Source organism: Nuphar pumila, chromosome 4 (assembly GCF_984573655.1).
Source record: "Nuphar pumila chromosome 4, dmNupPumi1.hap1.1, whole genome shotgun sequence".
Taxonomy (NCBI): Eukaryota; Viridiplantae; Streptophyta; class Magnoliopsida; order Nymphaeales; family Nymphaeaceae; genus Nuphar; species Nuphar pumila.
The window spans coordinates 133,625,271-133,643,294 of NC_143252.1; the positions used below are offsets into that span (position 1 = coordinate 133,625,271).

The window sequence follows — 18,024 nt, forward strand, 5'->3', positions numbered from 1 at the left end:
AAAAATCAGTATAATCCTGATGAAAGCGTGTTCTTCTCAAAATATCACGTTACAAAAGCGTTGGAAGTAGTTCACATACTTTTTTTATTTTGAAAGTTTTTTCTTTTATTATTTTTTATGTATTTCTTTACATATTTTCAAAAGTTAATATTCGAGAATTTGATAAAAACGAATTTTTTATGCCCGGGTCAGGGTGTGGATCGGGTCAAACCCGACCCATTGGCAGTAGGGGGACGATGAGACTTGAGACGGGTTATAAAGCCCCCCTCTCGATTCCTCTGTATCTTCCCTTATGCGAGCAGGGAAGCGATCGATCAGTTCCCTCGAGGTATTGCAAATCGCGCTTCCTAGTCGAATCGGGCGGAGCGGCGGAGGAAGGGAGGTGGAGGAGGGGCGGCGCCATGGCGTGCGTCTACATCCCGGTTCAGAACTCGGAGGAGGAGGTTAGGGTTGCGCTTGACCAGCTTCCCAGGGACGCCGCCGACATCCTCGACATCCTAAAGGCCGAGCAAGCCCCCCTCGATCTCTGGCTCATCATCGCGGTCTGTTTCTCTCTCTCTCTCCCTTCCTTTATTCGCCCATTGAAGAAGCGGAGGATGGTCTTCTTAGTTCTCTCTTGGAGAGGGATGATGAAAGATAACTGTGTTTCATTTCATTGATTTGGAAAACGCAAAGTAGGAGGTTGAACACCTTAACTGTGGAGGATCAACCCTTTGGATTCCTTGTGTGAGGCTGAGTGCCTTGATTCGGCAGCATTGTGCTGCACAATGCAGTGGGTGTTTGTTTTTTATGCACCCACTTATCCAGATAATTGGGGATGTATTCAAGTGATAGAAAACTAGGATGGGGTGTTTGGATGCACCGGCATGTTGCAAAATGCAGAATTTGCAACTTTCTGATGAGTGGGTGCATCCGAGCAGTCCCACTGTAATGCGAAGGGTATGGGATCTTCGGTTTCTTAGTTGAATTGGCCTTTCACATTGATCAATTATTTATTAATGAAGCTGGAGTTGCTGTTATCACTTACTCGTTCTTGCTTATATTCTGCTTTGGAATTCCAGTATACTGGTTTGATATGCACGCGTCTCTTCCCTATTAAGGTTGGTCTACATTGTGGATTGGTGATGCAGCTTGAGGGGGATAACAACTGTCACACGTGGATGCTGATGCTGGAGGCTGTAGTGCAGTGAGGGGGATCTGCACTGTAATGCTGGTGGATTGCTGTGGATGCCCCTTTCAAGGCACGACTGTGCAATATTTGATAACCCAATAGTCTCGTTGAAGAGAATAAGCTAGAATCAATGAATCCTAGCAACAATGTATTAAATGAAATGGCAGTTCTTACAATCTAATAATACTACCAGAAAACAAACCAATAACAAAGACTAATATAAAAGAAAGTAGACAGAAGGATTGAAATGACAGAAGAAATGGAAAAACCATAAGGAACCTGCGGCTGAAGCCAAAAATAACAGAGGAACTTTTCAGAATTCAATCCCCCTGCACGCAACCCTAGGATGGGTATTTAAAGATTTCAGTTGGATCCGGGTCCGGTAAGGGACCCGGAGCATTCTTCGTGCTGTTGTTGGGTCTGTGACGTCTGGGACGTTCCAGACCTGCTCTGCATCATTCTCCCCTGGTTGGGAAGAAGTCGGCTCTGACGACTTATTGTCACCATAGTATGCATATAGATCAAACACACCTTCACTAGTGACCCTTTGTATATAAGATCTTGGTTCCAAATACTTGAATCCAGGTGTGAGATTTCTCTTCAGAGCCTGCTTTGTGAGAAAGAGAAAGCAAAAAGAATGAGGACTGCGGCTGTCCTAAAACATGTATTAATAGTGTTTGGTTATACAATATGGGTCCGGGTCTGGTATAATATCCAGACCCAGAATACAATGTATACTATACAAAACGTGGACACAGGTCTGGTATAATGTCCAGACCCAAAAATATAATGAATCGTACTTTTTCACCCCCCTCAAGTTGATCATGGTCTTGAACCATGAACAACTTGCTTTTAAACATCCAAAAACGATATTTTGTCAAGCCCTTTGTAAATATGTCTGCAACTTGTTTTTCAGTATTAACAAATTCAGGTTTGATCTTTTTTTCTTCAACCTTTTGTCTTACAAAATGTTGGTCGATCTCAATATGCTTAGCACGACTGTGATGTACTGGATTGAATGACATGTTGAGAGCACTTTGATTGTCACACAATAAGGTAGAACGAGAAATCATTTCTCCCACTTCAGTTAGTAAATGCCTGACCCATGTGACTTCGACAATAGCATCCACCATGGATCTATACTCAGCCTCAGTGCTGGATCTAGCGACATCCTTTTGTTTTCTATTACTCCAGGAGACTAAGTTTTTTCCAATAAAGACACAATATCCTGATGTAGACCTCCATTCATCAGGGTCCCCTGCCCAGTATGCATCACAATATATAGTAAGTTCACACACATCCTTGCCAGACGACTGTGGAGAGTATATCAACCCATCTCCAATGGTCCCTTTTAGATATCTAAGTATCCTCTTAGCCGCCTCCATATGACCACTACATGGCACATGCATAAACTGAGATACTTGATTGACTGAATAAACAATATCGGGTCAAGTGAATGTAAGATACTGTAACATCCCTATTAGACTGCGATACCTGGTGGGATCATCACACAGGTCTCCATCATGAGCACTTAGTTTTTGGTGGAGCACACTTGGAGTTCCTAGAGGCTTGCAGTCTTTCGTACCTGCCTTGCTGAGAACATCTATCATATACTTGTGCTGAGTGAGAGTCAAGCCATGAGTCAGGCTGTCGACTTCTACACCAAGAAAATAGCGCAAGGCACCGAGATCTTTCATTTTGAACCTCTGACCCAATAGGTTTTTTACTTGTTTGATATGATCTTTAGAGTTTCTTGTGATGACAATATCATCAACATAAATTAATAATAGGGTGGTTACATTCTGACTTCTAAAAATGAACAATGAGTGATCCAATAGCGAGCGTGAAAATCCATGCTTTTGAATCTCAAGTGAGAAGCTGTCAAACCAAGAACGAGATGCTTGTTTTAGGCTATAGATAGCTCTTTTTAGCCTGCACACATGTGTTTTACAATTTTGCTCGGGATATCCAGGGGGTTGTTCCATGTAGACTTTCTTATTCAAATCCCCATGCAAGAATGCATTTTTTACATCAAGTTGACTTAGCGTCCATCCATGTTCAACAACTAAAGAAAGGATGATTCGAATCGTTCCCATTCTCACCACTGGGCTGAAGGTCTCATCATAATCTTGCCCTGCTTCTTGGGTGAACCCTTTTGCCACCAGTCTTGCCTTGTATCGTTAAATGGTTCCATCTGGTTTATACTTTATTTTGTAGACCCATTTGCATCCGACAACGTTTTTGTCAGGTGGTCTAGGGACAATTTCCCAAGTTCCACATTCATGTAAGGCCTGCATTTCATCATTCATGGCTTCTACCCATTTGGTAGAAGTGGCTGCTTGATAGTACATGATAGGTTCATCTTCCTTATTAAGTGCAGTTAAGAAAAGCTGAAAATCCAAGGAGAAGTTGTTATAGCTGACCCACCTATCAATAGGATGTCACATGCGATTCGATCTTCTGACCTCGAGAGTATGAGATGAAGTAGGTGCAGCTGCTGGGGCGCGATTTAAAGGGCCGGACGCTGTCGTTTTCTGTTTAGTATAGGAAATGCCCTTGTATCTGCCCAATACCGATGATGGTACTTCTTCCCCATTCTGTGCTCCCGATGTGCCAATAGTCTCGAACTTTTCTCTATCCTGCTGCACACAATCTGGAGCACAGACTGCATTAGAACTAGCAAAAAGTTCTGAATTCATCCAGGGATAATAAACTTCGATTGTGGTTGGGGACATATCCGTTGTCCGAGCTTGGTGATCAAAATTTTGTTCATCAAACACAACATTTCTTGATATTCTGATACGTTTGTTGGCGGGATCATAACACCTATATCCTTCGACATATCCCACAAATCTACATTTCTGAGCCTTGTCCTGAAACTTATTCCTCAGGGACCGATCAATGTGCACATAACAAACATATCCGAAGACATGTAAATCACGATAACTAGGATGAACCCTAAAAAGACAATAATGAGGAAACTTATTTTCCAAAACAACTATAGGCAATCTATTTATCACATGTATGTCTGAATGAAAGGCCTCTATCCACAGATTAATGGGAAGATTACTGTCATGGAGCATACTCATGGCACTTTCTACGACATGCCTGTGTTTTCGCTCAGCAATCCCATTCTGTTGCGGTATGTGTGGGCAGAACACCCTTCTTCCTATCCCATTATTTTGAAGAAAAGAAATAAAGTCACTAGATGAGAACTCCCCACCTCCATCACATTGGAAGAATTGGATGGACTCAGAGAATTGATTTTTTACTAAACAAAGGAAGTTTTGGAACAAAAGAAAAACTTCAGACCTATTCTTCATGAAATATATCTAGGCGTATCGAGAGTAACTATCAACAAAAATTACTTAGTATCTGCTTCCAGATCTAGAGACAACTGGAGCAGGTCCCTCTACATCAGAACATATTATCTTAAAAGGCTTTGAAGCTCTCTTATTAACATAATGAAAAGGCAATACATGACTTTTGCATAAAAGACAACTAGAACACTTTTGACTTTTCTCATCCACATTGAGACTTTCTTTTGGAATGAGATTATTAGAAACAAGTTTCTCAATAAAATGACTCTCACAATGTCCTAACCGACTGTGCCATAGGTACGGCTTATTACATTCAGAAATACTAAAAACATTTGCTGGAGAAAAATAACAGGACTCTAATGAAGACTTCGAATCCAGATGAGTAGGGCCGACGGGGTGACATGGAGCTTCTTGGAAGACATACATATTGCCTTGTCTCTTTCCTTCAGCGAATGTTTCCCTTATGTGAAGGTCCTTGACCTGCACAAAGAAGGGAGTGAATTCGACTGAAGCATGATTATCATCAACAAGTTTAGAAACAAAGACAATATTTTTCTTGATATTTGGAGCATGCAGGACATCAGAAAGTTCAAGAGTAGAATGTGACATGGGAATGACAGATTTTCCAATATGAGAAACAGAATAGTTGGATCCATCTCCAGTGACAGTCTTACGTTTGCCAAAACAAGGAATAGGTTTAGAAAGTTCACCTGCATTGCCAGTCACGTGAGTTGCTGCCCCTGAGTCGACGAACCAAGTTTCTTGATCATTCTGCTTTAAGTTCAATTCTGACAAGGCGGATATCAACAGATCTCTAAGCTCTCCATTGTCTTTGATATTGTTGGACTTTCTTTTTGGTTCAGACTGTGAATCCTTTCCTTTATTTTCAGGATTGTGCCAACAATTCGCCTTAATATGCCCCCTTTTGTTACAAAGAAAGCAAGTGGGGATAGATTTTTGTCTCTGAGCATGGATCGACATATTTGGAGTGGGAAGCAATCCACGTCCTCCATGTCCATTTCGTCCTTGTCCCCCTCACCCTCATCCTCGACCATAAGTCACCCCTGTGGCAAAAACTTTTTGAGAATTTATATGAACGTGAGTTTCTTCAGCAAATCCCTTCAGAGTCATTTCATACTGAATCAATTTAGCTCGCAACTCATCAAAAGTAGGAAGAGCAGACAAACACAGTAGTGAAGTGACGATCATATTATAGTCGGATCCTAATCCACTCAGAGTTTGTTGCACCATATCACTGTCACTCACTGCACATCCTATAACTACAAGTTGATCTGTGATAGTCTTTATCTTGTTTAGATATTCCATGATGGTCATGGAGTCCTTTTTCAGCATCTGAAATTCCCTATTGAGGAAAACCATCATCGTCTGTGAGACTTGTGAATACGTCTGAACCAATCTCTCCCAGAGTTGCAGAGCTGTACAATTTTCAGGAATTGCAACAAGAACCTCTTGAGACAAGGTAGATGTGATGTATGCAACTGCTGATTGGTCTTTTCTTTCCTAGTTGAGATATTCTGCATTTTTGACATACACAATTGAACTTGCCCCTTTAGCATCTTTCTCTTCTCTCGTAACAAATTCTAGCGGGACTGGAGTGGTTTCATCCAGGTGACCTAAGAGACCTTGGCTCCTTATAAAAGGAATGATTTGTCTTTTCCAAATCAAGAAGATTGAGGTAGTTAGCTTTTCAGAAACAAGCTGATTGAGAAAACTCGAAGAAAGACTCGATTGGGAAGAATGAAAATCCATGGAAGAACTGGAGAGAAGAAAAACTTAAGTGCTCAGTCTATTTCCCAGGAAGGGTGTTGGTTACCTTTTTCTTTTTTTTGCGGCTGAGCAACCTTAAGAAATAGTCGATCGGAGACTGTCAGATTAAAAAAAAATAGGTCAGAATTTTCCTTTCCTAGGTTTAAGATTGATGTAATAAGAACGATCCACACACTGACTGACCGTGGTTTAGACAAAACATAGATGAATACGATGTGGGTAAATGGATAGAAATAGGATCAGATTGAAGACTTCTGTAAAAAAACAAAAACAAAAGAAGAATGCCCCAGACGAAGAAGGAGGATGCGTAGAAGTGAAGCGATCCAGATCTGGTGCAAAGGCACGATCATATCTGGATATACCAAGAGAAGGGGAAGAATCAAATATTGGAAAATATTTGAATTTATTTCCAATACCAGACGATCAGACCGAGGAGTTCAACTTTGGGGATTCACGTGAAATAGGAGGGTTGCATGAAATTTTTACTTTGGGGATTCACGTGAAACAGGAGGGTTGCATGGTTTTTTTTTTGATACTTAAGGGATTCACGTTAGACGTGATGTTATTGGACTTCACGTGAGACGTGAATCCACCAAAGAGGAGACACAGGAAACGAGTCTGGCCGAACCTCCTTTTTTTTGGAAGGAACGAAAGTGAAGAAGAAGAACGAAAGTGAAGAAGATGAGAGAGAAGGAGACGAGAGAAGTAATAAATCGAAACTCTCTGGTTCTGGTCGTACCTTTCTTGGAAGCCCCTTCGAACCCCAATTATGGCTCTGATACCATGTGAGATTTCTCTTCAGAGTTTGCCTTGTGAGAAAGAGAAAGCAAAGAGAATGAGGACTGCAACTGTCACGATTTCAATACCTAAAACATGTATTAATAGTGTTTTGTTATGCAATATGGGTCTGGGTCTCGTATAATATCCAGACCCAGAATACAATGTATACTATACAAAACGTGGACACGAGTCTGGTATAATGTCCAGACCCAAAAATATAATGAACCATACTTTTTCACCAGGAAGGGGTCTACGAGAGCATCTAGTAACAAACTTCAAAAATTTCTTTTGGTGCTCTGGTGAGAAGCCCCTTAGGCCTTCCCAAAACATCTCAATGTTAGGATGCTCCTCATGATATCCACCAGCATAATGTGCAGTTGAGTAGAAGTCATCAACATCCATACCAGTGTTGTGAAAAGCGTTGAGGCGTAGCGAAGCGCTCCACTAAAATCTGAGGCGAGGCGTAAGCCTCAAGGCGTAAAGCGTAAGCCTCAAAGTTTTTTTTTTAAAAACTTAAAAAAACTATAAAAAAATATCTAAAATTATAAATAAATAAAAAAATCTGTATTGATGAAGCAACAACCAACAGGAAATAAAAAATCTCAAAAAATAGTGAGTTCATAAAAAATAATAGTGAGTGAGTTCATCAAAAATAAAACTTTAAGCCTTAGGATTTTTCTTCATAAGCTTGAAAATACAACACACATATCTCCAATATTTAAGCCCAAACAAGAATAGTGAGTTCATCAAAAATAAAACTTTAAGCCTTAGGATTTTTCTTCATAAGCTTGAAAATACAACACACATATCTCCAATATTTTCAAACTATCACAATGTTTTAGCAGTATTTTCATGAAACATTATTAAAGTATTTTGTCATCATTTTTTCAAAATAATGAAAATTTGAAGCATGCAATGATATTATCATGAAACATTGTGATATTTCCCCTTCCTAGATTTCTGATTTAACATCTTTTTCTCAATTTCATATTATTTCTATCTATTATCTTTTTTCTATTTTCCATAGTTTGGCATGAAAGACAGCCTATTTCTATTCTGTTTCCTGACTTTTCCATTTTTTCTCTCTATCCACAATTGCTAAGCTTTTCTCATGGAAAATAGGTGTGCTTGAGTTATCTCATCTAATCGACTCACTGAACATTGATAGTGATATCATGACTAGCTCAAAAATTATATCTTAGTCAGTAGGTTATGTATCCCCTTAACTTAAATGTTAAAGTTTAGCATAAACATGCTACAAGATCAACAATAGCACCTCAACCAAGGTGACTGCAGTCAATCATGTCAAAAGGCTCATCAGAAGCAGAAGAGCTGTGGCACTCCACAATCATCATCATGACTGATTGGTGACTATGCCCTTAAAACAAAGTCCCTCACACTGTTAAAAGCTGATAATCCAAAAGCCATTGAAGGAAGGCAAAACGTCAGCCAGCCCTTTCTTTTTAATTTTCCTTTTTTTTATGATATGCAGGCTGTGGTTAGCCTCTCAGGTCTTGAACATGAGACTCTTTGTTGTGACAGTGCTACTTTACAATCCAGCTATCTCATTCTTTTAGGCCTGTCAACATTGTTAAAATGTATCTCCTCCTAAAATCGTTGATGTAAATATAAATATATATACTTATATACTTAGAGATACATATACATATAATATTTATATGTATAAGTATCTCTATATATATAAGTATATATATTTATATATTATTTTCTTTTTGTTCACCCGATAAGGGTATTATTGTAAATTTCCTTTTTGCGCATATTCCAATAGGAATATGTTGTATCTTTTCTTTTTATTTTTTATCCTTTTTATTTTTTTATTTTTATTTCTTTTCACCTTTTCACAAAAGGTGCATTGGGGATCCCCCAATAGAGTCGTTGGGGGGTCACAAAAATGACCGTTGGGGGCTCCCCAACGACTCCTTTGGGAGCCCCTTTGCACCCTCTTCTTCTTGTATAAATAGGGGTGATCCTCTCTTGTTTTTCCTAAGCTTGAGAGCCTCAAGCATTCGGTTCCTTCTATAAAATACATGCTATTGTGCATGTTTATTATTTTTACGCTTTTGCGTATTTGTTCAAGTGTTGTGAGAGTGCCTTCGTGCACATCTTTTCTATATTTTTTGTGCTCGTATGCGTATTGTCTTTTCATAGACAATTTTACATGGTATCAGAGCAAGGTTGATTATTGAAGATCGTGGGATTTTTCTTTTTTCGAGTGCCTCGAAAAACGTGCCTTCCGATCTTTGAAGTTTGAAGTGGTGGATCTTTCTTCTCAAATATTTTAGAAGAATCTTGTGCAAAGTTGGTATTGGAAATATTGTGTTGGTACGCTTTTTTCTCTATCTCTTTTCTCTCTAATGGGCGAAAAAGAGTCCCATTTTGCTCTTGGTTTCAAATTAAATGGGTCCAACTATCATGTTTGGGCCGGAAATATGGAGGCTCATATAAAAGGGAAAGGCCTATGGGGATATGTTCTTGGCACAATTTCGGAACCGGAACCGGAACCCAAGATTACCATAGTGAAAGAAGGCGAAATCAAGATTCTTGAGGGAGAAGAAAGAACCAAAGCTCTTGAAGAATACTCCAAGAAACACGATGAATGGGAAATGAAGAATTTCAAGATTCTCTCATGGTTTTTCTCATCCGTAGAAATCAAGATTAATGCCAACATTATTAAATTCAAAAAGGCATCGGAAGCTTGGCATTATCTTGAAAAAATGTACACCTCAAGGGATCTCTCTCATAAGTATTACCTTCAAAAGAAGGCTATCTCTCTCTCCCAAGGTGAAATGACGATTAGGGAATACTTTGCCGATCTTTCCTCTATTTGGGATAAGCTTGCAATGCTTGAACCAAAATGGAGTGGAGAGGCAATTGAGCTCCGTCATAAGCAACTTGAAGAAGATCGGTTCTTCAATTTTTTGAATGGGCTAAGGCCCGAATTTGAGCAAATAAGGTCATCTCTTCTCTTCTCTTTCTCTCCCCCTTCTCTTGAAGATGTTCTCACCAAGTTAAGTGGTGAAGAGACTCATATGAATTTATGTAAACAAGGACCAAATGTCCTTGCTGTCCCTTGTAATATTGAAGAACATAGTGAGGTCAATGCCGTATCAAGACCCGGAAACAATGTAAGAACCTATCGTCCCCCTCATTTTAAATTTCAAAATCAAGGTGAAAATGGTGGTCAAAGAGGAAGAAGGGACTATAGCAAAACTATTTGTCATTTTTGTAAAGAACCGGGACACATCAAACCCGTATGTCCTAAATGGAAGAGACTTCTAGCTATGGCTACCACTGGTGTACCACAGAAGGATGAGGCATATTCGAGTGGGACCCTTTCTATAAATCAAATAGTGGAAGCCCTTCAACCTCTCCTCAAGGGATCTACCTCCGGTGCGGCCGTATCCACTTCTTCCCCTCCAAGTAAAATCTCTTGGCTTTTGGACTCTGGTGCATCTTTTCATATGTCCCCAAACTTTTTGTCACTTTCCGATTATTTGAAAAACAGTTCCCCATCTTATGTCTCCACTGCTGATGGAACCTCTCTTGAAATTAAAGGAATAGGTAATTTTGAAACTCAAGAGTTTTCTATTCCAAAAATCAGATTTATACCTAAACTTAACTTAAACCTCCTTTTTGTTTCTCAACTCACGGACCATGGCTGTGATATTAAATTCTCTTGTGATAAATGCTTAATACAGGATCACCAGTCCGGGAAATTGATTGGGGAAGGCTTTAGAAGAGGAGATCTATAGTATATGGAATCTCTTCAAGTTCCAAAAGTTTTGTGTAATGTTGCTCGACATAAGGATATAAATGTATGGCACAAAAGACTTGGTCATCCTAATATCACCAAGTTATCATATTTACATTTTGCAAAAGACCTATGTAAAAGCTCTTTTTCTTGTAATGACTGCATTCTCGGAAAAATGCGAAGCTTACCTTTTGAGCAAAGAACTATGTTCTCTTCCAAAACTTTCGAAATTGTTCACTCAGATGTTTGGGGACCTGCACCTGTTGTTTCAAAAGAAGGTTTTTCTTATTATGTAATATTTGTGGATGACTTTTCCCGATACTCGTGGATATATTTTCTTAAGTTTAAACATGAAGTGTTTTCATGTTTTAAAAATTTTCACTCAATGATTAAGAATCAATTCAATAGCAACATAAAGATTTTTAGAAGTGACTCTGGGGGAGAATATCTCTCCAATCAATTTAAGGTATATCTTGAGGATCACAGTATTATTCACCAAAGGTCTTGTCCTAAAACACCTCAACAGAATGGGTTGGCTGAAAGAAAACATAGGCACATTATTGAGACCACTAGGACTCTTCTTATATCTCAAAATATTCCTAAAAACTTTTGTGCCGAAGCAGCCCTTGCTTCTGTTTATTTAATAAATCGTCTACCATCTAGGTTATTAGGTAAAATATCTCCTTTTGAGATATTACATAAGCTTGAACATGATTATAATAGGTTAAGAGTCTTCGGATGTAAGTGTTTCATACTTACGGATAAGAATGACAAGCTTTCACCCAAGGCTATCCCTTGTGCTTTTCTTGGTTATTCCGAAACTCAAAAAGGGTTTCGTTGTTACGATCTTCGAGAGGATAAGCTATATGTCTCTAGAAATGTAACCTTTTTAGAAAATGAGAGTGGTTTTGAAAAAAATGTTTCTTAACAAGAAAATTTTGATTACTCCTTATTCGACTTGTTATCTAGTAATGATGACATATCCAGTGATGATGATGTATCATTAAACCATGATGAGGAAAATGATGAAGATATTGGTGAACATAATGATCCAGAAAGTAGACTTCCAAGTGAGCCTATTACCTACTCTCGTAGAAACCAAGACACCTTTAGAAGTGCTATTGATCAATATAGTGAGCTTTCCACTCCTCTTGACCATAGAAGATCTGAAAGAAATAGAAGACCTCCAACTCGCTTTGTATCGTTTGATTCTTTTTCACCCCGATATATGGCTTGTCTTAGTGCCATTCACTCTTATTTCGAACCAAGAAATTTTGAAGAAGCTAAAAAATGTATAGAATGGCAAGAAGCCATGCAAAGTGAACTTAATGCTCTTAAAATGGCAGGAACTTGGGATTTTCAAACTCTACCTATAGGAAAGAAAACTATAGGCTATCGATGGGTCTTTAAAGTTAAAACTAAGAGTGATGGTTCTCTAGAAAGGTATCAAGCTCGCTTAGTTGCTAAAGGGTATGGGCAAGAGTATGGAATTGATTACGAAGAAACCTTTGCCCCTGTAGCTCGGATGGTTACCGTTAGGTGTCTTATTACTATTGCATCTATTAAAAATTGGAACATTTTTCAAATGGATGTTAAAAATGCTTTTTTAAATGGTGATCTTAACGAAGAAGTATATATGGATGCCCCACCAGGCATGATAATTCCTAAGGATAAAGTTCTTCGTCTTCGTAAGGCTCTCTATGGCTTAAAGCAGGCCCCCAAAGCCTGGTATGATAGATTTACCAGTGTAATGTTGGAAAATGTTTTTTCATCATGTTATACTGACACTGCTCTGTTTACTAGAAAATCTAATGCAGGGATTGTAATTTTATTACTTTATGTTGATGACATGTTAATAACAGGTGATGATGTTCAAGGAGTAAGGGTATCAAGTCCGTCTTGACTTCAAAATTTGAGATGTCAGACTTAGGTTTTCTGACATATTTTCTTGGAATTGAGGTTGCCTATTCACAACGTGGTTATTTTCTATCTCAATCTAAACTTGCCTGCGAGATTATTGACAGGTCAGGTATTTCTGATGACAAAGTATGCGAAACTTCTGAAGTTGTGGGAGCAAAAATGAAGATTAACGACGGTGTTCCTCTAACCGATCCTACTCCTTACAGGCAGTTGGTAGGGTCTTTAATGTATCTTAGCATTACTCGACCCGAGTTGTCACATGCTATACACATCGCCAGTCAGTTTCAGCTTGCTCCTACAACCACTCATATGAGTGCTGTGCTCCGCATCATCAGATATTTGAAGGGAACGGTAAATAAGTATCCTCATCCTCTGAATTGAAATTGCTTGCTTATACTGACTCAGATTGGGGAGGTGACCCTAGTAACCGTCACTCCACCACTGGTTTCTGTGTTTTCTTAGGTGAGTCCTTGATCTCATGGCGATGCAAAAAACAGCAAAAGGTCTCCCTGTCATCCACTGAAGCCGAATATAGAGCCATGACATCTACCACCATGGAAATTGTATAGATTCGAACTCTTTTGGAAGATATGGGAGTGTTTATCAGAGAACCAACAAAGTTGTGCTGTGACAATAAAAGTGCAATTTATATTGCCAAGAATCACACCTTCCACGAGTGAACAAAGCATATAGAGATGGACTGTCATTATGTCAGAGAAGAATACTTGAAGAAGGTCATTGATCTACCATACGTAACGTCTGAGTATCAACTTGCTGACTTCTTCACCAAAGCTCTATGTTCGCCCAGATTTCATTTCCTCCTTGGCAAACTTGCGGTTATCACACCGTAAGTTTGAGGGGGGGGGTGTTAAAATGTATCTCCTCCTAAAATCGTTGATGTAAATATAAATATATATACTTATATACTTAGAGATACATAATAATATTTATATGTATAAGTATCTCTATATATATAAGTATATATATTTATATATTATTTTCTTTTTGTTCACCCGATAAGGGTATTATTGTAAATTTCCTTTTTGCGCATATTCCAATAGGAATATGTTGTATCTTTTCTTTTTATTTTTTATCCTTTTTATTTTTTTATTTTTATTTCTTTTCACCTTTTCACAAAAGGTGCATTGGGGATCCCCCAATAGAGTCGTTGGGGGGTCACAAAAATGACCGTTGGGGGCTCCCCAACGACTCCTTTGGGAGCCCCTTTGCACCCTCTTCTTCTTGTATAAATAGGGGTGATCCCCTCTTGTTTTTCCTAAGCTTGAGAGCCTCAAGCATTCAGTTCCTTCTATAAAATACATGCCATTGTGCATGTTTATTATTTTTACGCTTTTACGTATTTGTTCAAGTGTTGTGAGAGTGCCTTCGTGCACATCTTTTCTATATTTTTTGTGCTCGTATGCGTATTGTCTTTTCATGGACAATTTTACAAACATGTCACCTAGCCCATCTCGACAGACCTAAACAGAAATTCCACAGGTTCCCATGTTGATCATCTATGTCACATAGGTGTGGGTGCGTGGTTGCGGCACTTTAAAAAAATTGGGGTGCGTGGTTGCGGGAGGGTATAAATTTGCGCGATGCAGCACCTTTACTAAGGGGCTTATGGTTTTCCACATTAACTGAAAACAAAAAGAATAAATTAGAATAGTTGAATGCATTTTCTGTGCATGAACTACAACAAAAAGAGGCGTGTACGCCTCAGTCCGAGGCACGCCTCGCCTCAAGGCGTGCCCCTCAAGGCCTATGAGGCGCACGCCTCATGGGTGTTGCGCTTTATACCTGCGCCTCAAGGCACAAAGGCGAGGCGAGGCGCGCTTTTTGCGCCTTGAGGCACATTTTTAATAACACTGATCCATACCATCAAGTGATCCTGAAATAAGGAGTTGGAGTTCATGCTCCTTGAATATCTCTATCCAATCTGGTTGTATGAGCTGCTGTAAAGCTTGTCCACCTAGAAGGAGCTCCTCTTCAGTTTGCTTACCATACTTATTATTTACGACTACGAAATACAACCCTAACTCAGAAATGTTGCCTTTATAATGCTTCAAGAAAAGGAGGGGCTGGTACCATTCTGGGTCCAAAGAAGGCAAGTCATTGAGGTAGTTATGCTTCTGCTTCAACTTGTTCAAGAAGAAAGTCACAAACGGTATTTTGACAAGAATACCCTCAAACATTGCCTTTCCAAGGACAATTCCAAGAAACTGGAAGTACTGGAGCTGTTGTTCATGTATCATTCCTGAGGCAGGGTTTGGATATAACATGTGATCAGAGGTTTCCTTAAATAGGTTATATTGCACATCAAGAGCAGCTCTGGTTATGTTTTCCATAAAATCCTTACAAACCCCTCCTCCAACTATGCTAGCCTCATTGACTCCCAATTCATTGACAAATGTCACCCGGATCATTCCCTTAAGATCCTTTTCAGACAACAGGCTCAACTGACTAAATGCATTTTCAACAATTTGATCACGTCTTATTCTAAATCGGTGTCTAGTGAAAACAACATGAGCCCCATTTGATTGCCGTATAGCTCCCAACTGTGAAGTGTAAATTCTGACTCTGCTCGTAAATGGCACTAGAAAAGGAGATTGCTTTAATATGTTGTTGGCTCTCGTGTTTTCATTTACAACCTGAGAAAAGAAATTTTTGTTGATTGCTTCGTGAGATTGAAAGTCATCAGGTGATATAAACTGTCACTTGCTATTCCAATCTTGCAACTGTGCCAAAAGCTCAGATGTCACAATACTAACTCTTTGGTCAATAAATTCAATCGAAGGCTTGGTTTGAACTCGATCCATATGATTTTGGGTTTGGTTTTGACCCGACTCAAAGTAAAACAGGAGCTTCGTCCAGGTCCGATGCAAGCCTGGGTTGGTCTCGGATCTCATGCTAGGGTCAAAACGGTTGGGTTGGGCTAGATCCGGGACAAACCCCAGACTGGGCCCAACTAGGTAGGTTGGACGAAGGGGTTCGAGGCTAGGACCCGATCCTAGGGACCCAAAGGTCGGTCCCCGGGACTCGGGTCTAGGCCCCTCTACACCTAGTTTTGGGCCGGACCCTCTTGGGTTCAGACCCATCCACAAGGGTCCTTGATCCCTTGCGCGCTGGTGGGCTGCAATAGCGCCCCCACGTGCAGTCTCGGGAAATTGGGCCTGATCAGCCCCCAGCCTGGCCGACGCTGCGGTGCCAACACTCTGACCCTGGGCCACGCTCGGACCAGCCAGACTGAGTCTGTCCTGCGGACCTGGGGTCGTGGCTCGAGGTTGGGCCTGTGCATTCACTCCATAGCTGGAGGGTCCGTCAGCGAACACTGGGTTCGGCTGGACGACCCCCACTCCGGAATCGATAGCTGCAAGCATGCCTGGGTGAGAAAAGGGTACCAGTTGCGAGAGGTTGCCGCGTCCCGCATCCCTATGCAGGGCCTCCTTAGCGCCCTCACGTCACGCAGCACGCTGGACATTCAATTGGGTTGGATCGACGACTGTTGTATTCACTGGATGGACTGCACCCTCGCATAATTGGTTTATTGGCTTTGCGGGCGCTCCTACCGGCGATTCAAGAACGCCCATCCGCGCCTCGATCCCATCCATGCGCTTCGACATACCGGCTACCTCCTTGTCTAGGCGTAGCAGATCGTCCTGGATCGTTGTCAACATGTCCATCATCCGCATCATTGGATCTTCGTTGCCGGTCTCCTCTCGCGCCTTCCCGCTTGTAGGATCGTCCCTCGCTTTTTGCGACATGCCGTTGACCAAGGAAGAGGGGCTAGGCTCTGATACCATTTTGATGCAGCGAGAGGGGGATAACAACTGTCACACGTGGATGCCGATGCTGAAGGCTGTGGTGCAGTGAGGGAGATCAACACTGTACTGCTGGTGGATTGCTGTGGATGCCCCTTTCAAGGCACAATTGTGCAATATTTGATAACCCAATAGTCTCGTTGAAGAGAATAAGCTCGGATCAATGAATCTGAGCATCAATGTATTAAATGAAATGGCAGTTCTTACAATCTAATAATACTACCAGAAAACAAACCAATAACAAAGACTAATATAAAAGAAAGTAGACAGAAGGATTGAAATGACAGAAGAAATGGAAAAACCATAAGGAACGTGCGGCTGAAGCAAAAAATAATAGAGGAACTTTTCAAAATTCAACCCCCTGCACGCAACCCTAGGATAGGTATTTAAAGACTTCGGTTGGATCCGGGTCTCGCGTCCGGTCAGGGACCCGGATGGGACCCGGAGCATTCTTCATGCTGCTGTTGGGTCTGTCCGGACCTGCTCTGCATCAATTGTCTTTAAGACTATTTATCTATTTTACTCAGACATGAAGTGACTTTGTCTATTGAATTGAGGTCGTATAGAACTTGTTGGTCAGGACTGTTAGGTTAGAAAATGTATGTATAATGAGCTGTAAATTAGGGTGAATTCCTTTGAGAAAAATGATTTAAGAGTTAGCAGAATAAAAATAGAATATGCAAAGCGAAAGTCACATAGCAGAGATTTGTGGACATGAAGACACAGGATGCAGGTTCAGCTCGAGAGTTTAATTTTTTTTTTCAAAATGAGGCACGAAGACATAAATTTTTATTTTTTTAATCAATAAAAAACTGTCAATGTGTGTCACCAGTAACATGCAGCCAAAATGACGTGTCCCTGTGACAGGCACAAGTTTAGCTAAAAGACTAGTGAAGAAAATGTTATGGTTAGAAGACCTTGCAATACAACAATAGAATGAGTATAGAGTGCAGGTTCATATGACACATCATGTTTAAAGCTGTAGTTTTGGTTTACGAGCATAATGCTAGGTTTGACTTAATGGGCAATTGCATGGAAGACGTGTCCTTAATGGTGAGCATGGAACCATAATGGCAGCTCAAATTTGCAGAGAGTAATGAGATCGTGGACTGCCCTTAGATGTTACAGTGTTGCCAGTTCAGCTATTACTTCCCCGAATTAGGTAATTGAGACTTTCATTGCTCCGGACATTTTTTACTGCTGTAGTTTGAATCATAGTCACGAATATTGGTCTCAGCTATATCTCAGCAAGCCACATCTCAGGTTAATATTGATAAATCTCGAGAAGATCTCGGCTCTAAATTTTTTTAACTATATAAAAAATGAGAATTAAGAAAAGTATATGTTTGGTCAATAAAGATTTTGTAGAAATGTCAATAGAAATAAAAATTTTGAAATATATAAATATAAAAGAAAGAAGTTAAATCATATTTAAAATGTGGAAAAGAA

At 40.1% G+C, this 18,024-nt stretch overlaps 1 protein-coding gene and 1 pseudogene across 1 annotated transcript in view; one reads left to right on the top strand and one right to left on the bottom strand.

Moving 5' to 3' along the window:
* ELF8 (binding protein) overlaps positions 1-18,024 on the top strand; it is a 153,145-nt gene that overhangs the window by 41,582 nt on the left and 93,539 nt on the right. The window lies entirely within an intron of this gene.
* On the bottom strand, positions 3,613-16,134 carry LOC149841134 (E3 ubiquitin-protein ligase UPL6 pseudogene; annotated as a pseudogene).